The 23,084-nt window shown below is 39.3% G+C and overlaps 1 long non-coding RNA gene across 2 annotated transcripts in view; it reads right to left on the minus strand.

The window, feature by feature from the left end:
* Positions 1–23,084, minus strand: part of LOC135411521 (uncharacterized) — a 538,599-nt gene that overhangs the window by 459,946 nt on the left and 55,569 nt on the right. Inside the window, exon 1 of one of the 2 annotated variants that reach the window (XR_010429182.1) lies at positions 3,533–3,628. The exons of the other annotated variant lie outside the window; for it this stretch is intronic. This is a non-coding gene — a long non-coding RNA (uncharacterized LOC135411521). Of the gene's footprint in view, positions 1–3,532; positions 3,629–23,084 lie in introns of those variants that run through there. 2 annotated transcript variants of the gene reach the window in all.

Below are 23,084 nucleotides of genomic sequence, written 5' to 3' on the forward strand. Positions count from 1 at the left end.
AGGATACAGCCTGAAAATTTTCTAGAGGTATTTTAGGAGGTGCTGGCAGGTGACTTGAGCTACTGATGCAGAGTTCCTTCCCATCCTCCATTTCTATGCTGCTTCTGCACAGCAGGCTACCAGCTATGTGGCCCCTGGCTTTTTAAGCGATTGGAAGAGCTATTGAGAATGTACATGTTAGAGCTGGGCGAGTAGATACCGACTAATTCACAGTAAAGCATTTTAATAGACACTGAAAAATCATGCCTTGATCCCAACCTATTTGACAGAAAGTGATGAGAACAAACAAACACACAATTATTGCCATGAATCTAGGAGAGTGTCTGCAGGATGAACCTGCTAGTCCTAGGGGTCTACACTTCCAAGCTAAAAGAGAAACGAGCCTCAGCCAAGGCTTAAAGGAGTGAAGGCAAACATTTAAAAAACAGGGAGCTAAATTTAAACTCCTGCAATCATGTTTAGGCACCATATGGTCATATTTTCAAAAACACAATGGATGACCGCAGAGCAAAAGCCCTGCTAAAAGCCAGGGGGTCGTGGACACTTTAGAAACTGTTACCCAGTTGAGGGTGCATATCTTTGAGAATTGGGGTTTATATAACTTCACAAAATCATAGTTCTGCCAAATAACAAATACTCTCTAAACAGCTCTTGACATTCTCAAAAGCTGTATTTTAACTCCTGCCGAATGGCACCACAAGGCAAAAGTGACTCATTGTTTTTGTTGTATGCCTGACTGGTAGCAGCTAACTTGCTAAAAATGTACCCTTCTGTGTTGAATGCAGATTGGTATATCACCTGTACTTTACTTTTAAAATATGATTGACCTGCAGGGTAGGCATAACCAACCACTGGTCCACCATCAGCTACCAGCAGGTAGTAAAGGCAGTCCTTCATTGGCTATAAAAGTTCTGCAGAAGCACATACTGAGATACTTCAAAAAAATGACAGTTCTGAGGTTTAGATTAGAAATTCCCATTATTTTGCATAAGAATTAAGCCCACACATGATTCAGGTGACTCAGGACCTCTAAGGTAAATTGTCCTCACCTGTGCTTTTCTGTTCATTTAGTATTAACTCCAGTCTCATTGCACCTAGATCCAACCATTTCACCCAAACTTAACTGGTTTCCTGATTTCAAAATAAACAGCAAAACTAAAAAAGCCCCAAACAAATATTGGGAGCTACATGCCAGTTTTGTTTTTCTGAGAAATCTTCAAGGTATCTGTTAATTAGTAGCCACTATAAATTGTTTAGTCAATAAATTCAGCAACTGAAATTAAAAGGTTTTAAAATTCAACTTACAAAATGCTTTATTAGGCATAAGAAAATATAATCAAGGCAATAAATAATTTCTTAAAAACATAATTATTCTGGCCTTAAGTATTTCTATAGTAATTCTTCATGAGTGATTGAAATGACACTCACAAAATTATACTCTCACCCTGTCTAATAAATGCGTTTAATCAAACAAAAAAATTTATGAGCCCATTAAAATTCACAGTGGAAGAGAACAAGGAATACAAACAGAGCATTCTACTTAATTCAATCACCAATTAATTTGATTTTTTTATGTAATCTTATAAAATCCTCACAAAGCAGTTATATGGACTTAGAGAACTTTCCTTCGTATTGCTTTCATGCTTGTAATCAGCTGGGTAAGTAAGAACGATAAATTACTAATGCTAGTAAAATTAAATTTGTGCAAAGCCTTTTTAAGCCATATCAGAACCATGCTTTCCATACATTTTGCAGTATACATGAAAATCAAGGATTATCCAGAATTTGCTGAGGCACCTTGTATATTATTGACTTATGCAATGAAAAGTTTTTAATTTAGATTCAGTTTTGCATCTCACTTGTAGGCAATATAGAAGCAATACAGAAGAATTTTTTAATTCTATACGATTCAGTGAACATTTCAGCCTTTATGGCAGAATTCACACTTTTTGCACAGCTACTTTATTCACTAGTATCTGCCAAACTGTGTTTGTTAAGCTCTTTTCCTAAATATTCATCCAAGTCCCTCTCTAAAATCCACCTTCAAGGATGAGATGTGTTTAATTAAAGAAGTGTGCCTCTGTCCTTACGCCAGGTACCCTTTGAGGCAGGCACTTTTTGTCTCAACACTGAGTTTGTGACAACATATAAACAAATAACTTTACCAAGCTACTATTCTCATAGTGTATTGTGTTTATTATCACAGACCTTAACCAGTGCTCACCAAGTTCATTTGCATCCTACCTCCCCAGCTCCACAGCTTTTTCAGAAAGCCTTTTCAACATACCTGTTGTATTGATTACATTGTGAATAGGAGACAGTAAGACTTAAATCTAATCATCACTGGGACTTAAATCTCAGCTCAAAAGTCCTTCCTTTTCCTTTGGGCGTTTTAGACAGTGCTTGCATTTTCAATGGCATAGACAATGTAGAGCATTAATATATGAGAAAATTAGAAAAAACTGATTTAAGCAAGCTGGAGTGCTAGTACAGAAAACACTACAGTAAAAACCAGGAAACTTAAGCCCTCTTTTCACCTGCCATACACTTCTCCAGGGATACTTAATCTCACAGGTTTTCATTTTTTATGGCTATAGAAGATGGATACTCCCACCTGTTTAAAAGAAAAGTAATCAGAAATTTAATTTCTGTAAATATTGGAAGAACCTGAAAAATAATTCCATACAAGTCAATATAGGAGTTTCTTTTCTGCTTCTTGTTGAGAGGGATAAAATAGCAAACTGGAAAGTTCAAAATACTTTCTAGCTTTACAAGACAAAATAAGTAATTGTTGATGTTCTCTAAATGAATGCAGATGATGTATTTAACATGTTGAAATAGGTACAGGATGCTTTCCTATTTGAAACAGTAGGCAGCATGTTATATCTAGAAGTCAAACTGCTCTGTCATTATACCGAGAATGAGGAACAGTATAACCAATGCAAAATATTGAGTTCAGCAGTCAAATTGCATATGGGCATTTTGGTTAATGTAGCGTTTGGACAGTGATTACTCAAACTAAAAAAGAAAAAAAAAAAGTGAAAATTCAACAGACAGAGCCAGCCAGTTTCTGCTGGCTGGGTACTGGAGTGGCCACAGGGTGAGCAACAGGCTGGTACACCTGGTGGGAGCAGCAGACAGAGCTGTATGCCCTTCATGAGGGATGCTTGCAGGGTCCACTGCCCCAGGAAGAGCTGGAGATCTGCACATATGCTAGGCCCTGGAGCACCTCCTGCCCCACTGCCATCTCCCTGGCAAGAGAAAGCCTCACCCAGCTGCAGCCTTGTCTCTTTCCCCACTCTCCTCCCTGAGCAGTAGATGCTGCAAAAAGCTACAATGAGCTTCTCATGGGGGGTAAGGACAGAAAGGTACCACAGGAGGGTAATGTCAAGGAAAAGCAGCAATTATAAGAAAACTAGCACACAACTTGTTGAAGTTTCTGTGAAAACAGCGTAGTGACTCCATATTTCCATACCCTTAGCCCTTGTCTCCTTCCTCACCTTCATAAATCACCACCGACCACCCCATCTACCTTTTGATGTGATCTCTTGGCCTCACTGTCTTCTCCAAGGTGTCTCACCTCCACTGGGATATCTTCCAATGTTTCTAGGAGGATAGACCAAATATTTTCCACTAAAAATAGAGGATGAGATATTCAATCAGAAAAAAATCTTTGAAGATTGTTATTCTAGTAAGAAGATAATTTTTTCTGACTGAAACAGGAAGTACTTTAAGATTTCTACTATGTCAACAACATAATAATTATTCTTAGAGCTGTTCTATGCACATTATTACAATTGTCTTTCATGTGCTACAGGGTCCTTTCTTCTTTCTCTAGACAAATGCCTAGGCTTTTCACTGTGACTGTACAAAACTTTTAACCTAAAATTAAATAACATGTATCAATGGAATATTGTGTTTACTACAAATAGCACTATTATTCCGCTACAGAGGGACATTTAGATATACCTTTCAGCTTTTTAAGTAATTCCAAGAGCACCACTGCTCGCTGTCTTGGAGATGTATAATCAGATATTTTTAATGCCTCATGAATCATTACTAGAATGAGGTTTTGTTCTTTCTTTTCATAAGGAAAAAATATGAAGTTTGAATGTATTGAAAAGATAAAATCAAATTTTCCCTCCTTCCTTCATGGTAACTTCCTTTTTCCATTTATTTCCAATAACAAGATTTTTTGCCCCACTCTCACTCCTTTTCTTCTTGTTGGCATTCACTCAACATCCTGAGCACCTGTGTGTCCCACCAGCAGGCTCCCATATTCATCAGCTCCCTGCTACTTCCTCCAGGATTTGGCTGTGAAATGGCAAATAGCTTCTCCTGAAAATGATGATGAGTTGGCTGTTTGAAGCTTTCCTACAGTCTTTCTTGTGAAGGTGAGCGCCTCAAGATAACAAAACAGCCTCAATAGAAAAGACACACAGTAGCTGTATGCAGTTAATAAATTTTCAAGAACTCATATTTAAGCAGAGCAGTGCCTATCGCACTATGGCATCTTTTTCTTTTATTTCCAAGCATCCAATTTTCATCAGATTGAATTATTCTTTCTCATGTTATTTTTATGCTTTATTCATTAAGTTAAAAGAGGTGAGGCCTAATAATTTCAAGCATATGTCTTTGACTCCAACAAGATACCTCTGCAAGACATATGAATTCCCTTTATTCTTTAGAAAATATGCATATCTTTTTCTGGAAGATAATAAAATAAGATATTATAGTAAATCATAGTCAGTTGCTAACGAGAAAATGAGGATGAAGACATGATATTTTTGTTTAATGCATCTGTTTTTCTGACTTGACTTGTATTTCACTGAAATAACTCAGAAGCATTCTCATCACAGATACACTGTGGAGTCCACTTCAGGAAGAATATTAATCAGAATGTTTATCAATAAGAAGGTCTCAGTTCAGTGATTCCAACAAGTGTTTGAACATACATGCAGGCTGGGATTTACACCAAATTCAAATCATTATACTGCATTACCTACAGAGGGTGGAAGAGAACAAGTTATTAAATTTCTGTCCTATGTTTGAATTAGTCAGGCACTCCGTAGGACAATATTCTCATATTGGCTTAAGACACACAGAAAAATATAGAAAAATTTGCAGTTTATAGTTTCAAGAAAAAATCAAAGGTGAACACTCAATTTGCCCTCTTCTGACTTTTCACTTTTTTCCCAGCAATGTGATTCTTAATGCTTTATCTTTTAACAAAATGATGGAAGTCAACTCCAGACTAGAAGTGACATCTGAATTTTTGTATTTTAGCATATTCAACATCTTTATATCACAGAATACGGCAAGTTTGAAGGGACCCACAAAGATCATCTAGTCCAACCCTTAGCACCGCACAGGACCATTCCCAAGAGTCACACCATGTGTCTGAGAGTATCATCTAAACACTTCTTGAAATCTGTCAGGCTTGGTGCTGTGACTACTTCCCTGGGGAGTCTGTTCCAGTACCCAACTACCCTCTGGGTGAAGACTATTTTTCTAGTATCCATCCTAAACCTCCCCTGACATAACTTCAGGCCATTCCCTCAGATTCTGTCACTGGTCACCATAGAGAAGAGATCACTGTCTGTCCTTCCTCTTCCCCTCACGAGGAAGTTGTAGATTGCAGTGAGGTCTCCCCGTCTCCTCTTTTCCAGGCTGAGCAGACCAACTGACCTCAGCCACTCCTCATACAGCTTCCCCTCAAGGCCCTTCACCATCTTTGTTGCCTTCCTTTGGGCACTCTCTAATAGCTTAATATCTTTCTTGTGGTGCCCAAAACTGCACACAATATTCAAGGTGAGGCCACACCAGTGCAACGAGGCTGGTGAAGGGACTCGAGCACAAGTCCTATGAGGAGAGGCTGAGGGAGCTGGGGTCGTTCAGCCTGGAGAAGAGGAGGCTCAGGGGAGACCTCATCACTCTCTACAACTACCTGAAAGGAGGTTGTAATCAGGTGGGCGTCAGTCTCTTCTCCCAGGCAACCAGCAGTAAGACAAGAGGACGCGGTCTTAAGCTGTGCCACGGGAGGTTTAGGTTGAATATTAGGAAAAAATTTTTTACAGAGAGAGTAGTCAGATATTGGAATGGGCTGCCTGGGGAGGTGGTGGATTCACCATCCCTGGAGGTTTTCAAGATGAGACCAGATGTGGCACTTAGTGCCATGGTCTAGTAACCACAGCGGTGTTGGATGAAGGGTTGGACTTTATGATCTCGGAAGTCTTTTCCAACCTGGTCGATTCTGTGATTCTGTGATTCCAGTCCTGTGTCCAAATCATTTATGAAGATAAAAGGGCCTAAGATGGAGTCCTGTGACAGGTATCCAATCTGATGTTATCCCATTCAGTATTACCCTCTGTGCTCAACCGTGAGCCAATTGCTCACCCACCACATGATGTGTTTATCCAGCTGTGTGCTGGACATTTTGTTCAGAAGGCTCCTGTGAGAAACAGTATTGAGAGCTGTACTGAAATGCAAAAAGATGACATCAAGTGGCTTCCCTTGATCAACTAGGTGGGTTATCTTGTCATAAAAGGAAATTGGGTTTGATAAGCAGGACTTTCCTCTCATGAAGCTGTGCTGGCTGTGACTGATGACAGCGTTGTCTTTCAGGTGCTTTTCAATACCTTCCAAAATAATCTTCTCCATAACTTTACCTGGCACTGAAGTGAGACTGACAGGTGTGTAATTTCTGGAGTCCTCCTTCTTTCCCTTCTTGAAAATAGGGACAACATTTGCCAGCTTCCAGTCAGCTGGGACTTCTCCGGACTCCCAATACTGCTCAAAAATCATCGAGAGAGGTTTTGTGATGACAGCAGCTAGATCTTTGAGGATTCTGGGATGAATCCCATCAGGTCTCATAGATCTGTAAGGTTCTAGCTAGAGCAGCAGATCCTGCACAGTTTCAGGGTCTACTGGGAGCTGATCATTCTTGCAGTCATGGTCCTCCAGCTCAGGGCAGGCCAGACCATGGTTGAGACCGAGCTGTGCCATAGCAGGTCACTGGCCAACATACACGTTTCTGAGCTAGCTTTTGTTCTGAAATAGACACCAAGACCTTGAAAAATGCCTGAAGATATTTCACCACTACTAGGGCATCAACCTCCTTTCTCCTTTCATTTTTAAAAAGTTGATCAGATAGCCTGTCAGTACCTGCCAGTACCAGCTCTTCTCTGCTAATGAAGGAACTTGCAGGCTACTGCAAATTGCTCTGCATGCTATATTGCAGTAACATTGTAATATCCTCTGTCCTATCATGGGCATCTAGCGTTGGCCATCACTTTCTTAAAAGTTCAACTATGCTTGCATTCAGGGACCCGAAACTTTATCATGGGGAAGACAAACTGTATTGCACAAGCCTATGTGCCCAGTGATGGTCCTCATGATAGGCACATTTCTGTAGCATTTGGGACCCTGACCCACAGAACTCTACACAGCTTTTCTACACATTCTTCAAATTATAAATCACTTTTTTAATGTGGAGATTTCTGATTTATTACAGAATTCTTTCATAATTAGGATTTCTGCTGTGTTTGTACTTGATAAAACAGTTCAGAGCTTTTCTGATTGTGGAGAAATTAAAATAAAATGGAGAACAAAAGTTATTTTTCTCAGTGCATGCACAAAATCACCTTTAATAGCCATTTGTCCCTGTTAACACTGTACTACAAACATTTAAGTCATCCTAAATTCCCTCTGAGGAATCAATTGTGATTCAGTACTACACATTTCCTGTGAATTGGGAAATGAGCACAAAGCTAGTGCCTGAGTCTGCTTGCATAGCCTGCCCTGTGAAAGGATAAACACTTGGTAAATTGTGTGCAAACCTCATAAATCAACATGGTTGGGCTGCTGTAAAAGATATCACTTCTGGATCTTTAGATACACTTTAGAGGAGACCATCACCATTTTGTCTTCACCACTCAAGCAGAACGTTTCTAAACTGATAATGTCCTGTGTATTTTACTTTTTTTTTAATTTTGGTACTCTGAAAAAACTCCATCACACAGACATCAGCAAATTGACTCTGTCCTGGAAAATAAACAGTGACCCTGGAGACCTCACAAAATCTAAATTGTACCTGAATAAGGCCTTAAAAAATGTTCTCCCATATCAGATCAGGAGCAAGTAAATTCCACGTTGTATATTAATTACTTGCTAAAGATATTCTCTTACCTCTCCTATAATCTAAACTACCTAAGGGCTGAGTAAAAGGGATGTGACTGGAGGAAAGGCACAGAGTGCTGCCAGAATTGGACCCCAAAGCTGGAGGAAAACCTTCTCTTCTTTCAGTCACAAGACTTTCATGAAAGTAACAAGGGCAATTATTAAAGAGTTTTAAAAAGTGCTAAGTGTGAAAAATGAGGGAGACATCTATCCGTGAAAGAGCTCACAATTGAAATAGCTAGCAAAAATAGGCAGTTATCCGATGATGGTTAGAGGATGTGATACATCAAAGACTAGTGTTCGAGCCAAGATTAGCATGCACCATATTAGTTCCAAAATTTTGTATTCATCTATCATCTGAGTTCTTCAATTTCGGAGATTAGAGCTTTAGAAACAGAGGTTGCTGGGAGAACAGCTGTTCAGATATTTTCCAGTGAAAGAAAATTTCATTCCAGACATCACCAGCTTGGTAACCCTTTGATGAATGCAAATAGGATTTCATGAAAACCCTGCCCAGACTCTTAGTAGACGGAATAGCTGGATACCTTGAAGTCTTGAAAACACTGGTTGGAAAGAGGACTCCAAGAACAGCTTGGCTTTGTGTGAGGAAAAGAGGGTGCAGAGCTTTGAATTTACAGGGTTTGTGTCCCTAGAAGTTTTCATATGAAATGGTAGTCCAGATGGCACCTACCTTGAGAATGCAGTTACAGATGCTAAGGATCTTATCTATCCGCTTTCCATAAAAATATTTCCTGTCAGCTGGTGTCTCGCTCTGTGGTTAGGAGTTATTTAACCAAGCAATTAAAAAATTCCCATCTCTGCAGCGATGTTAGGACCTGGTTGCAGGCTCAATCTTGCAGATAGTACTTGCTGAGAGAATTACTTCTGTGATAAAACACTGGCATCCATTCAGCTGAAGAAAACTTATATCAGCAGTTGCTTTTATTTTTGCAATGTCTGTAATTCCAGCTTCAAAAATTAAGGAAGATAAAGAAATTACTATGTATTAGAGGCAATGCCAAGTCATTTCACATTTAACTGAATAGCTAGAGAAATTATATTTCCTTTGCTCTAAAGACCATCACAGTTTTTTTGCTCAATGACAAAAAAAAAAAAACAAACCAAACAAACAATCCAGATTTCACCATTATCTGCCAAAGGACATGCTTTTAATCATGTGTCCAATCCTGAAAAATAAAAATCATGATCTACAGAGAAATGCGCACAATTTATATGTGCTCTACTGTTACAGAATTAATTATATTTTGATTAAAGGAAAAAAACATTCAGAAACATCCTGTTCATTTCAGGAGTCATAGTGCTTCACATTTTAGCTTATTGAAGTATAAGCAGTAATGCTTATCAAAAGCTGCAATGGATCACAGATTTGGCATGCCCTTTGCTTACAAAACTCATTAGTATGAGTTTTGTATAGCTAGTTGCATTCATCACACAGGGATAGAAAGAGAAAAATCTAAACTGGAGTCTCAGCCCTTAAGTAGGGCTGCTACAAAAGAACCATGTTTAGAAAAATTGTCTTTGCTGTAACAAATAAAAGAGATGGTACTGGAGTGAGGTTAAGAGATTTAAGATTTAGCTGAGATATAAACCTCACCCATTGCACGAGTAGTGGGATCTACAAGTTAAGGCACAACACAGCCATAACACAGGAGGAGGAAAGGAGAGAGGGAGAAAGCTGTACCAAAAGGAGGAGAAGAAAAGGGAGAAAAGGCAGATCAAAGGAGATGGAAAGGAGACAAACATTTTGATGGAGATATTAGAAATGTTAGAAAGGTATCTTACTTGGAAGTATAACGTAAAGCTTTGTTCACTTTTGATTTCATTTTTTTTCAAATCTATGAATTAAATTCTTACTCTGATTCCTTAATTCATGATAAACAATCATTTGTTTAGTTTACAGGGAAGTCTGGTGCTGTAGAGCAAAGATCACCACTGTGAAACCAGCACATGAAGTATTCAATAGTTCCTCAGAGATGGTAGGTTGTACTAACGCAGAGGAACTCTCACAACGAAATAAGTTTAGGAGGGTCATGGGCTGGGGAATACCTCCTGCCAGGCTTCAAAAAATAAATATAAATGTATTGGCAGTTCCTGACTTCTAGGAATTCAGTCTACTCAAATCAGTCTTTTTTTTTTGTTGAGTAGACATCAATAACACCCCACAGCTCCAGTCACCATCTTTCTCAAGACATCACACACATATAAGGATATTTGTATTTATATAAATATGGATATTTATATGAAGAATAGAACAACTTAGCCTGGAACAAAGATGGCTGATAAGCAAGATAGAACAGAGATCTGAAAAACCACACATGCTGTGGGAAAGGTAAATAGTTCCCCAAAGGAAAGTAGTACCAAAACTGGATGCCATTTACTGAAATTTCAGAAACTGTGTCCGAAACAGCCAAAGAGAGGTGATTATTCACATAATGTGCAATAACCCGTAAATTTCTCACCCTATGAAACTGTGAATGCTAAAGTTTTACATAAATTCAGAAAGTGACTGAACACACGTAAGAAAAAAACCTTTTAAGACAACATTTCTGCATCAAGTGATAATACTCTTGCAGCCTCCTGCAGGCACTTGTCCTCATATTCTTGTTATTTACTACTTTCAGTATGGCAGTGCAGAGCTACACAGACATTTTGTCAGTCATTACAAAGACTCTCAGATTCTTTAACTAGAAAAACAAATGTTTTAATTACTCTTCACTGTCACAGGGAACTGTCACTATAATAAAATTAATGACTTGCTATTTACAAAGGAAAGCTTTAATACAATAATAAACAGGACATTTTTCAGTTGTTATGGAATATTTAAACAAGCAGTTCCATCACTTGATTCAGGTAAATTACTGTAACTTTCTCATACTTAATTATTTATTAGCAATTACAGAACTATGCATATTGTCAGGGAACCTCCTTTACTTATTCAGCACAATCTCCTGCTTATAGTGGGTCTAATAAAAGCAGGTTGCACAAGATATTCTACAGCTGCATTTTGGAAAGACTTGAGGATGGAGCATGTCACTCTTGGGAGGGGTGGGGAGATGAAAAATCCTATGTCCCAGGTTGTATCCACTGCCTCTTGCCCTTCGAACACAAACCTCCAAGAGTCTGGCTTTGTCTTCATTGCTGGCAACCCAGAAGACAGATATCTATTACTGAAAAAGAGAAGGCATTCCCCATAGGCCCTGTGATTGCTGCCAACTTGAATAGAAGGTGAAGCTGATCATTAAATACAGGAGAAAAGCAGTTCCTCTTGGATTGCAACTATGATCAAAATCTTCATCTGGTTTTCAATTTTCTTTTTTTTTTGAGATCCAGACCTAACTGAAATCTCTTTAGAAGAGAACATATAGTACCTGAAGCCTACAGTCTTTATTTTAAGTCTGATTAATTTTTAAAGAATCCAGATGAAGCAGCTATGAAAAGTATAGGAAATTAATCCATACACGTTGTATTGCTTGTCAGATAGGAACCTTGTCTTCTTTACAACTGCATGAGTATCCTACCTCATCATTTCAGTTAAAAGACAAGACTCCAAATATAAGTACGTGTAAATTTATGTCAGTCCTTACACTTGTTGAAGTGTCTTATTTACAGAAATCAATATCATGCACACATTTTCTTTTTTTCTCTCCTTTATAAGTAGTTAAGAGGCACCAGAAATTCACAGTCCCAATGCTATTATTAATAAGTAGTACTTAAGAGGAGGAAACATTAAAAGGATGGGTTTCGCAGTGAATCTAGATTAGATGTCTTAAAATGCCACCCTTTCTTCCTCTCTGAAAAGACCTGTGATCTTTTAAATGTCCTCTGTCATCAGTATTGATATGCACCATTTCCATGAGCTCTTTTCTCACTTGGCTCAGAAGCCAAATTATAAACACCCTTCATTCCTTCTCTTTGTTACTGCAGTACGCCTGCTTGCTTGCTTAATGCCCCTTGATATTTTAATTCTTCTTGGTGCAGAATTACACATTACAAGCATCCATCTCCCTTGGACACTTGGAGACCTTTGTGAGAATGCTCTGTTTATTTATCTTTGAGTTTGCATTTCTTTGATTTATCTTGTTTGTGGAAGCAGACTTTTCTTTTGGGTGGTGCAACATCCCCATGTACTCAGGCATTTTCAGATCAATATGATGAAGTGTTATATATTGCTTGCTTGTTCATATTTCAGTTTTATTCCCATGCAATATAGAAGTGCAAAAGAGCGTTTTTCTTTCTTTCCAAATATGTGAGATTTTCATGGAATTGATTTTTAAACAGTTATTTATAATTGTGATTACAGTTGTAACTCAAGACAGGCTAGACTGCTCTTTCTCTAAGACTCAAAAAGCTTGACAGCATGAGTGGATCTTGGAAACAAACCCGTTCTACATTTCCTTTCACCTTTTTCCGATAAACTTTTGCTCATGACATAATGAAAGCAGACTTTACAGCTCAGTTTGATTTTACTTTTGTTTACCAGTTATCCTTCTCCCAAACCTGTGTCCAATGCGCAGTTTGTATGTGTATCCTTACAAATAAAGTGCAAAGTGATGTGGTGTGAATGACAGTAAATATTCTGGGCCACTGGGGGTAACAGAGCACAAGGACTAAGCTGCAGTTGTTTAAGTTTCCATTTCTCACAGGAACAGAGAGGGATGACAGTAAGTCACCAAGCACAAGCTTTACAGTGAGCAGACAAGCCTACATATGTACTAGTATTTTGTGGAAAGAGAAGTTAAAACTGAATCTATTTTGCACATCCACAAAGAAAACATGGCTTTCCAGTAACCTGGAAACATGCACAGCTCCTTTTAACAGGGTAAACAGGCTTCCAGGTTTACTACTGTTATCATGAACCTGGAAATATTTGTCACTCGAAGATGACAGAAAGTGGCAAAATTCACCAGACCAATATTTGCCAGTCATACAAAAATATTATCAGCTGCAGGACTCTTGAGGCCTTTTATTCAACAGAACCTCAGGTTCAACTTTTGAACTTGCCACTGTCCTGTTGTAATGGGAGAGAAAAATGGGAGAGTGACAACACTACTGACTGCGAGACAAGCATATTGAAAGTCCTAGCAGAGAGGGTTTCCACTGCCTGCTCAATTTGTCTCCTTCTTTACAGCACAGCTTATAAAAAGGAAATTCACAGGGAGCTTAACATCACAGGCATACACAGATTTGAACTCCTACTTGAAAGTAGAGACAGGACCACTGGGTCAGGGCAGTCCAGAACAAGCTGTATTCTCTCCGAACAACTGTCATTAATGATGAGAAGCTGAGTGCTAAAATGTGTTGGGATTTACATTCTACTAAAAACCAAGATCTCTTCAACTGAATGCAGCATGTCACAGCTGTAGCCCTCTATTCTCCTCTTTCATTTATATCTGTGACCATTGAGTGCACCCAGCTTCAAGGGCCTGGATGCACGCCCCAAACTCCCTCTCATCCCATGCTTGGGCAAAATCCCACCACATTCTCCCTCCTGTACCCTCATTGCCACAGAAAGCGGGCCAGAAGAAAACTTCCTGTGGTCCCACAGATCTACAATCTGCATATAGAGGACTGCAGCCAAGGGTATCCTATAAAGCACATGCAAGCCTCAGGCTAACTATTGTTGCTCAAAACTGTCTTCTGCCTTTGTTGTACATGAGCTGAATCCTGCATCTCTCCTGCCTAGTCTGCTTGCTAGGTTATGGTAACCACTGTGTCAAAAGCACTCTCTGACTGGATTCAAGTAATTGGGTGCTGTGGACAATACACTGGAGGATGATTGAATATTCCTATGTAGCTAGGCATAACAGTAAAAGGAAAAGCATAAACAAAAGTCAATGCTTTTAATCATCAAAAGCTAGGGAAAGGGAATTTCTCATCTCAATCAATGAATAAAAAGACAGAAATTTTGGTAAGAGCAGGGACTAACACGTAGAAATCTCCTCTCCAAAAGGAGTATGTAATGCAGGCAGTCTTCCTATACCCTGTTCCTTCTGTACTGAACAACAACATATTCCCAGAAGATTTTCAAAGGAAAGCAGATTCTGTCCTCATCCATGCCAACAGACATGCTGCTTTCCTGAATAAAAAAGAAATGGGGTTTGACTTTTCCAGAGAAAGGTATTTTACCTTCACCTTCTGCTTCCTAGGAGATGACACTCTGAAGGAAATGGGCACCATTTCTCTTTTGAAAGGAAAGCTGCCTATGGAGGGAGGCTTGTACAGACTGTGGATCCCATGCAGGTGGAGACCTATGAAGATGCCACAGTCATCAAATGTACATGCAAGAGAACACTTCCATGCACACTCAAAGCAAGCAGACATGTTGTCTGTGAACACACAGCTGTTCTGTATCTTTACAACAACAAGCCTGAAGAATATGCCAGTGTGCACACTTGCGATGCAGAGGCAGAAAAGGGACTCAGAACATTGCCCTGTGTTATAAAGTACGAGTGCTACCTTTCTCTATACCTGAATGTTTCCCGTGCAGCTGAAACAAACAGCATCAAACAAACCCTAAGCCTAATGTTTCCTGATTCCACTGCCATGCTTCACATAACATACTGCACCATACAGGCTCTATGTAACATAGTTGTAAAAAGCCTTAGCTGAAGTAAGATTGAAGTCAAAGAAATATTGGGGTAAAGAAATTTGTCAATGAGTCAAAGTTTACCTCATTGAGGTAAACCAGGAAGCTGGGAGTCATTAGTGCATTCCTTTAAAGTTATTCAAGAAATTTCAAAAAAATAGAAAAATAAATATCTAGGTAGATAGTAAAAGAGGTTCTGATTGTTTGGTTAAAGAACTGACCACTGAAATCATCAGCTAAAAAAGGGGAAGTAAGGGAAGTAAGGCAGAAATGCTGAAGAAACAGCACACACACAAAAAAAAATCAGTCATAAAGAAAAGGAAATGGACTTTGGAGATAAATGAACAATGCAAAGCAAGAAATATCTTCAAGTCAATGACAGGATGATGAGGTAATTCATAGTAAGACAGAAGAAGCTTTGCAGAGGGAAAATAAAATTATTTTGAATAATGCCTGCGATGAGCAAAGATAAAAACCTGCTAACACCATTTAGTCCCTAAAGACTGAAAAAGATAGGTCTGCAAAATGGCATTCCATAAAACAAATATTTCATACAAATAAGGAGATCAGGTCTTCTGATTACACAGTAATCTTTGCTGTCATTTAATCATATTGTCTTGTTCTTTATGGCAATCTTCTGTTGTGATACACGCTTCAACATCCCTTGTAAGGAAACAAAGTCTTACAGGTTAAAAGCTAAGAAATGTGTATAGATCCCAGAACCCATTATGAACAGGTATTTAATGCTTATAGCTTACCTGCTTTCTAAGAGTAAAGTGGAACATCTGTCACATAATATTGCACTTTTTTTTCCCATATATTTCTGTAGTGCATATATTGCACAGACATTGAACATAAATTGTAACATCGGCTTTGATTAAGACTTCTCACACTAGGACAGCCTTCCAGAGTAAACACTCTGATCTGACTGTCCTCTGAACCCATCATTTATGGATACATCATTTTTTTACCCAAAATATTTTCATAATTTCTTATTATATTTGAAGGCTGGCTTTTATTTCCCAGACAAGCAGATGGTGTTGGAATTTACGGAATAGAGACATTTTCTTCACTGTCAAACACAGAGTCTTTGAAACAGCTGATCATTACCCTTGAGTTACCAGAACTAAAAGTTAGTTATCCTTCAGGTCCTTGAGGTAAAAGAAGTATCTTAAGGCTTTGAAGTTTAGCTGAGCTGGGAACAGACTTAATCTTTTGAAACAAAAAAGATTAAGTAAAGTCTGAGCACTTGGATGTAACATTAGGGTGTTATAGTCATTTGTGCATAAAAATTGAGATGCTGAATACCACAGCCCTACTGACTTCAATGAGATCTGCCCCTCATTTGTACTAACCAGCTGTGACTTCTGCTGTCAGATATGGAGTTACAGCCTCATGCACAAACATATTTTAGGTTAAAAAAGGAGCAGAACTATAAAAATCTTACATTGTCTTCTGTGTTTTTATCAGGGACTTTAGAAAAAAAAATTAGAGAAGTGCAGAATTCTGAGCCCATAGGCAATACTAATAGGCCTGTTCCTTTAGCAGCTTTGGTAAAGTACCTTCCCAGTTATCTCTTGGAGGTCACTGGGCACATGTTCATGTCTTCATCAGCACATAGCCTGTACTTTTCTTGTACAAACCAATACTTCCAGGGCAGAGAGAAATGTTTAAGAGGAAATTCTGACCAAATAAATGGACTGTGCTTGGCAGTCCTGCCCTCCTCTCCCCTTTCGACCATGGGCCAACATAGTTCTTCAAAAGAAATAAAGACAGAGCAGAACAATGGACAAAGCCATAAACACTACAGCCTAATAGGTAAGAAAACAGATATTTTGGGGAGATAAAGAATGGTTTTGAAATGGATTTGCAAAAAGAGAAGTCACATGCAAAAAGCAAAGTTTTGATCAGCAAGCAGAAAGAACAAGATGGCTAGTGACTGACAAAAACTCCCATGCAAAGGAAAGCAAAGAAAAGTTAATGAAAAGTATATTTGTAATAACAAGACTATATTTCAGTCCTGAGATCCCTCAACTTTTGCCCCGTGCCTCTGCTCAAAAATGCAACTTATTTTTCCTTGTGTGGCAGTCAAGAAGGTAATCATATAATAAAGCTAGAAAAGGTACTGACCCCAGAACACGTGATCCAGATTCAAAACAGTGACTGCTTAAGCAAATTACACAAACATGGAAGTAATACAGGATATGGATAATGGTCAGCTCCTGCAAAATTGTAACATTTTCAAGATGTAGAACTTAATCTTCAATTAACTACTTATCAGGAATCCTGCACTCTGGGGGCAAGAGGGCTTATTTTTAAGCATACATTTCGAAGTTTACTCAACTCCTCCATGTAATTGTGTGAACTGGGAAATGGTTGTTTCTGTACTAAATGTCAGATCTGCACAGTTCTGAATAAGTACATGCTGATTAACAGGACAGCTGCTGCTGTATTTTTGGCTTTGCTCTTTCAAGGCTGCTGTGTTTCTGATATGCTTTCAGCACAGTGTTTATTTGGGGATAGTCACAAATGCTATTCTCTTAGTGATCGAAGCTAAACTTTAATATTGCTCTAAGTGATGTTAATATAAAGAGGAATCTGGGCTAAAACAATTCAGTTTCCACAAAGGGATTTAAACTGCTGCAACCACCCTCATTTCAGGGAAACTCCTCCTGTTTTCCAGCTGAAAGAGGCCTTATATTTATAGTCAGCTGACTGTGAGAAAGGGAGCCAAAACCAAGCACTCTTTCCAATTAGAAAGCAAATGCATTTTCACAATGAAGTCAAACGAGTCTAAATCCCAATGAAGAGATCCTTTTTGATCCTCCTTAGCTAATGAGACAGGAGACATTGTTGGGAGTTAAACCATAGGAAAGGAGTAGTTGAAATTTTTATTTTTTTAATTAGAGAAGTCAGACCTTATGGAAGTGTCTAAGTTTGCACAGGTGAGGTATTCTTCCTGCCTGAGCTCCAAATCTCTGTGATTAAGGTCCAGAATTGATACTTGGGAATCCATCGCATGAATTGCAAGGGACTGCAGGTCCACAAGTTACCTCCTCAGAGACACGTGGGAGGTAAAGCACATCACACAAATATGTGATCCCTCTGCAGAGGGATCTGGATAGACTGGAGAGATGGGCTGACTCCAATGGAATGAAGTTCAACAAGGCCAAGTGCCAGGTCCTGCACTTTGGCCACAACAACCCCCTGCAGCGCTACAGGCTGGGGAGTAGCGCTCCCCAGTGAGTGGGAGAGTGGCTGGAGAGCAGCCAGGTAGAAAGGGACCTGGGGGTGCTGATCGACAGGAGGCTGAACATGAGCCAGCAGTGTGCCCAGGTGGCCAAGAAGGCCAATGGCATCCTGGCCTGCATCAGGAACAGTGTGGCCAGCAGGAGCAGGGAAGTAATCCTTCCCCTGTACTCTACATTGGTGAGGCCACACCTTGAGTATTGTGTTCAGCTCTGGGCCCCTCAGTTCAGGAAGGACTATTGAGGTGCTGGAGTAGGTCCAGAGAAGAGCAACAAGGCTGGTGAAGGGACTTGAGCACAAGTCCTATGAGGAGAGGCTGAGGGAGCTGGGGTTGTTTAGTCTGGAGAAGAGAAGGCTTAGAGGTGACCTCATCACTCTCTTCAACTACCTGAAGGGAGGTTATAGCCAGGTGGGGGTTGGTCTCTTCTCCCAGGCAACCAATAATAGGACAAGGGGACATGGGCTCAAGCTCTGCCAGGGGAGGTTTAGGTTGGATGTTAGGAAGAAATTCTTTACAGAGAGGGTTATCAGGCATTGGAACGGCCTACCCAGAGAGGTGGTGGATTCACCATCCCTGGAGGTTTTTAAAAAGAGATTGGACGTGGCCCTTAGTGCCATGATATAGTAATTGGAGTTGGATCAGGGGTTGGACTTGATGATCTTGGAGGTCTTTTCCAACCCAACCTATTCTATGATTCTATGATTCTATGTTTTGCATAGAATTTCTGAAAAGCTATTCTTTCTTTAAGAGGGACAGTAAAGAGTAAATAGTGAAACAGAAGCTAAAACACACCTCTGACTATTCTGCCTTTCTCTTTTCCACCCACTCTAAAGACACTTCACAAGGTAAAAGTTAACTGCACCCTCTACACGAGCTCCACTTCTTTTTTCTCTCACTGTTCCAGATATTGGGTTTACTAAAGGAGGAGGCTCTTTTATAACCTTGTCAGATTATTGCCTAATCAGCTTCATCTGGTGATCAAGGCCTTCTCATCAAGTGATAGATTGCTGAGCTTTTGGCAGCAAGACCTTGACTGACTGCTTTGCCCCGGCCAACAGCTATCATTGTTTAAGGATGTTCTGCTTATTTATCAAAGCTGGATGACCTACAGTGTCATCCTATCTATTCTGTCAGCATTTTAATGTCCATGAGTACTTGGTGTGGTGTACATTTATAAGTTATTTGCTGCATATCCATTCAGGGATGAAACTTGCCTACTATATTCTATCGATCTCACTTTGCAGACAAACCTGTCAAGAAACAGTAGTAAACTGGCACCAGTGTTTCTGGTTCTGGGACAACCGAGACCTCACTTTGTGTAGGTGAAAATTGCTTACACAGACATGAAGGTCTGCTTGGTCTATCTCAGCCTGTCACTGAACAGTTGTTCTGGATTTTGATGGAGATGAAGCCTATCTCATGTCTCCTGTTGAGTGGACATTCATCTGCACGTACAATTACTTTCTGTAATTGCCTGTCAGATTCACTAGTGAGAACATTACTCTGTAGATAAGCAATATCAAGTCTCAGGAATCTTAAATTTATAATCTACTTTTTTATTGGTTTTGTAGGTTTTTTTTTTCAAAACCACAAATAAAATTAATAGAAAATTAATAGAAGCACGAGTAAATTTTCTCTGTAAAATGATAGTTTAGAATATTAACAGACTCTGATGCTCACGTTGGAAAGAAAAAGAAGAAAACCTCAAGGTTTCTCATGCATCTCACAGCAGAAATTAAGAATCACTCCGGGTTTGCCTTGGTGTGGGAGACTGGACTGTTAATGGTTAATGACTCAAAACATTTGCCTATTTGTGAAGGTGACAGAATGCTTTGTTGAAGCTGGGCTTTGAGGCTGACAATAAGCAGACCCTGCAAGAGGGGATGGTGCTGTTTATCACGGTAATTGTCCTCTGCTCAGTTGTAAAATTACCCCTCCCCCTGCCCTGTGGTGAAGCTCTAAAGACTGGCTCAACTGTGTTGACATGACAGGCAGCCGTCATGTCTTAGAAGGTCTCATAAACCATCAAATAACCCCGAAGCACCCCCAGCCTGATCTCTGAGGCCTTCCACCAGAGGAATGAAAGCTCCACCCCCACAGGGAAGTACCAGGGCATTCTCATCTGAACCTAAGCACATCTTAACCCATCAGACTTTGTGTTTCATGGGCTTCTTCCTCCACAGCCAATGGATCAAGACCATCACTTTGGCCAACAGACAACAATCAAGTCTCGTTGTGAGATCTACGGGTGGCGATATGTTTTTACTCTTATCCTTTCGCTCTCTTTCTTTTTCTTTATACATCTCCTTAGGTAATATTTTTATGCTTTCATATTGCTATATTACTATTGATAATAATAACCAAAATGGCTACATACCTGCTTTCCATTACAACCAAGTCGTTCTACAATAAACCCTACATATATATATTTACAAACACAAATCATTCCGTGTTGTCTCACGCTAATCTACCCCAAGGGATCTATTAATAAGAACCTGGGTTACCCTCGCCATCTAGGTGGGTCGTTACTTGCTTATGCCAGTAGGAGTATGTCTCTATCCCGCCGAGTGCAAATGAGCGCTGCACTGCAAGTGACTTGCCTTCAACTCTTCTTGTAGCCAGAAGTAACTCACACAGCAAATTTTCCCTCCTGTAGGTGGGGAGCAATCTGGTAGTAACAAGCAGAGTGCAGCTTATCACACTTGCCCCTACCCTTCCCTTGCTAGCCTCAAAACATCTTTTTCACCAAGTCTGGCACCACACTGTTTTAAAGGGAGGGTAAACAAAAATAGCTCCTATATTCACCTGGGGACCACACATACCCAAGACCATTGTCATGCAAGCCCAAGAACCTTTGTTCACTTCTTATGGCATGGTACTTCTGTTAGTGAGGTTCCCATGCCAAAGTTCCTTATTCCTTCTTCTTATTCTGTCTTGAAAATTGCCCCATGATTTTGCTGTGCAAAAGGATGTTTAATTCATAGTTTTGTTTTCGTGGGCATTGGGTTTTCTGCTGTTCAGCTCACAACATGAGCAATTTCCCATCCTTACTTTCCTATGAAATGCAGCTGAAAGATGATCTCTAGTTCTATAAAGGGAATACATGACAAGGGAGTTATAAAAATAATCTTGCCACCAAAAAGAATACACTTCTTTGCAGCAAAAACATAATTAAGTGAAGGATTTATTTCAGCATGAAGAAAAAGGATAGGGGTGGTGATCAGGATGTGAACATATGCAGACTTTACAAGATAACAGTTTGCTTAACCTACTTAACTGGGAATTAAAATTAGAACTATTGAAGTCTCATAGCTGTAGTGAATTCACACACAGACAAAAAAGCTGAAATGACAAACTCTAAGTCAAACAAAGCTAAAGATAACAAAGAAATATTTATATTTGAGAGAAAGACATTCAGTCGATGTTAATGGCTACAGAAATAGAAATTGTAAAACTGGCAGTTGAAGGAAAGACACAAGTATTTGACACAAATACTAGAAGACAAAGACAGTAATTTAATAGTAACTCAGTAGGACGCAAAAGCCATGATGACTAAGAATGGGCACAAGAGCCCATATAAGGAGCTTTGAAGTGGCAGCCAGTGAGCTTTCTCAGCCAGGAACAGGGACTTTCAGTAGATTTTGAACCTTCTGGAGAACCCACAACACCAGAGATATGTGACAATTGAGGCCTCCATTTTAGAGGCTAGCTAGGCTGAGGGGAATAATTTTATGTCTTTCAAATTGATATTAGACAATTCTGACCAAAATAAATGGAATGGGTGAAACCGGACCAGCTGAATACATTGAAGGAAAGTTCTGTTTTAAGATTTGCAGGTGCTCATGGGAAAAGGAAGAAAATTATGGTTAAACTAATTTGACTAATCAATTCTAAAATGTAAAGTTTATTGACAAAGAGAATAGTGTCAATGCCATAGAACACTTGAATAAAAAGCCATCTAATTCAGGGATAAAATCTGGATGCCATACAGCTAGGACAACCATTGCTACTTCAAAGTTAATATCTAGATAAGGGACTGGGAAGGCAGCTTTGTATACAGGTACACATGGAACTGAACATGAACTGCCTCTCCCTCAACTTGCTTGTTCAAGAGCTACATTTCCCACAAGCTTATAACCCAAATCCTAGAGACCCAGTGCTGTCTTCAGCAGCATTTGGGCTACGCCTAAATCCTTTATTCAAAGATTAGTGCTGTCTTTAGGTGTGTAAGCTGGGAGATGTTTATTAAAAAACCCAAGGGACTGTCATCTGTGCCTGCTACCAGACAACTATGTCCATTTGAAGAAGGGTATTAACAAACAGGCAGGAAGAAAGCAAAGATAAGAAGGAAGTAATGAAATAGGTCTTAAAACATGCATTATAAGAAGACCCAGAAAACCTGAACCATTTGTCTTATCATAGAAATTACTTCATCTAAGCCTAAGTACCTCATAAGGACAGAAATTTGACAGGGCTCTTTGTTCTGCTTTTCCTGGACTTTCTGATTTTGTTTCATTGACTCTACTTGGACCACTTTTTCTTTCTCTCTTATTAAGGAATCTGATCTTGTTTTTCTTCACCTCTTTCTTTTTTTCATCTTTAGTTTCCCTTCTCCCCTTCTTAGTTTGTGGTCCCTTCAATCCCTCCTTTGCCTTTCCTTCACATTTTCAGTCTTTGCCTTCTGTCACTTTTTTGTCCTGTTCATTTTTCCAATCAAATTATTTAATATGATCACATATGGAATAAGTCTTTCAGGGAACACAAATATAAGTCACTAACAACTCTCAAATAATACACAAAATGTATCTATTAGTCTAGGAAGAAGATAAAAAAATGGCTCACAGTATTAACATCAAAGCACACAGAGTTGATTTATGAACATGCTGAATTGCAGCATCTTAGCTAATTGCTTCTGATTCTGACTTTGACAGCTTTGCTCATGGTGAATTTTTTAAAATAAAAAGGCATAAATGTTGAAATCACTCTAAAGAGTCAGCAGAATGCATACATATACCTTTATCCACAAAGAGTAAGTCACAGCCAGGGGCA

The sequence above is a fragment of the Pseudopipra pipra genome, chromosome 3 (assembly GCF_036250125.1).
Source record: "Pseudopipra pipra isolate bDixPip1 chromosome 3, bDixPip1.hap1, whole genome shotgun sequence".
Taxonomy (NCBI): domain Eukaryota; kingdom Metazoa; phylum Chordata; class Aves; order Passeriformes; family Pipridae; genus Pseudopipra; species Pseudopipra pipra.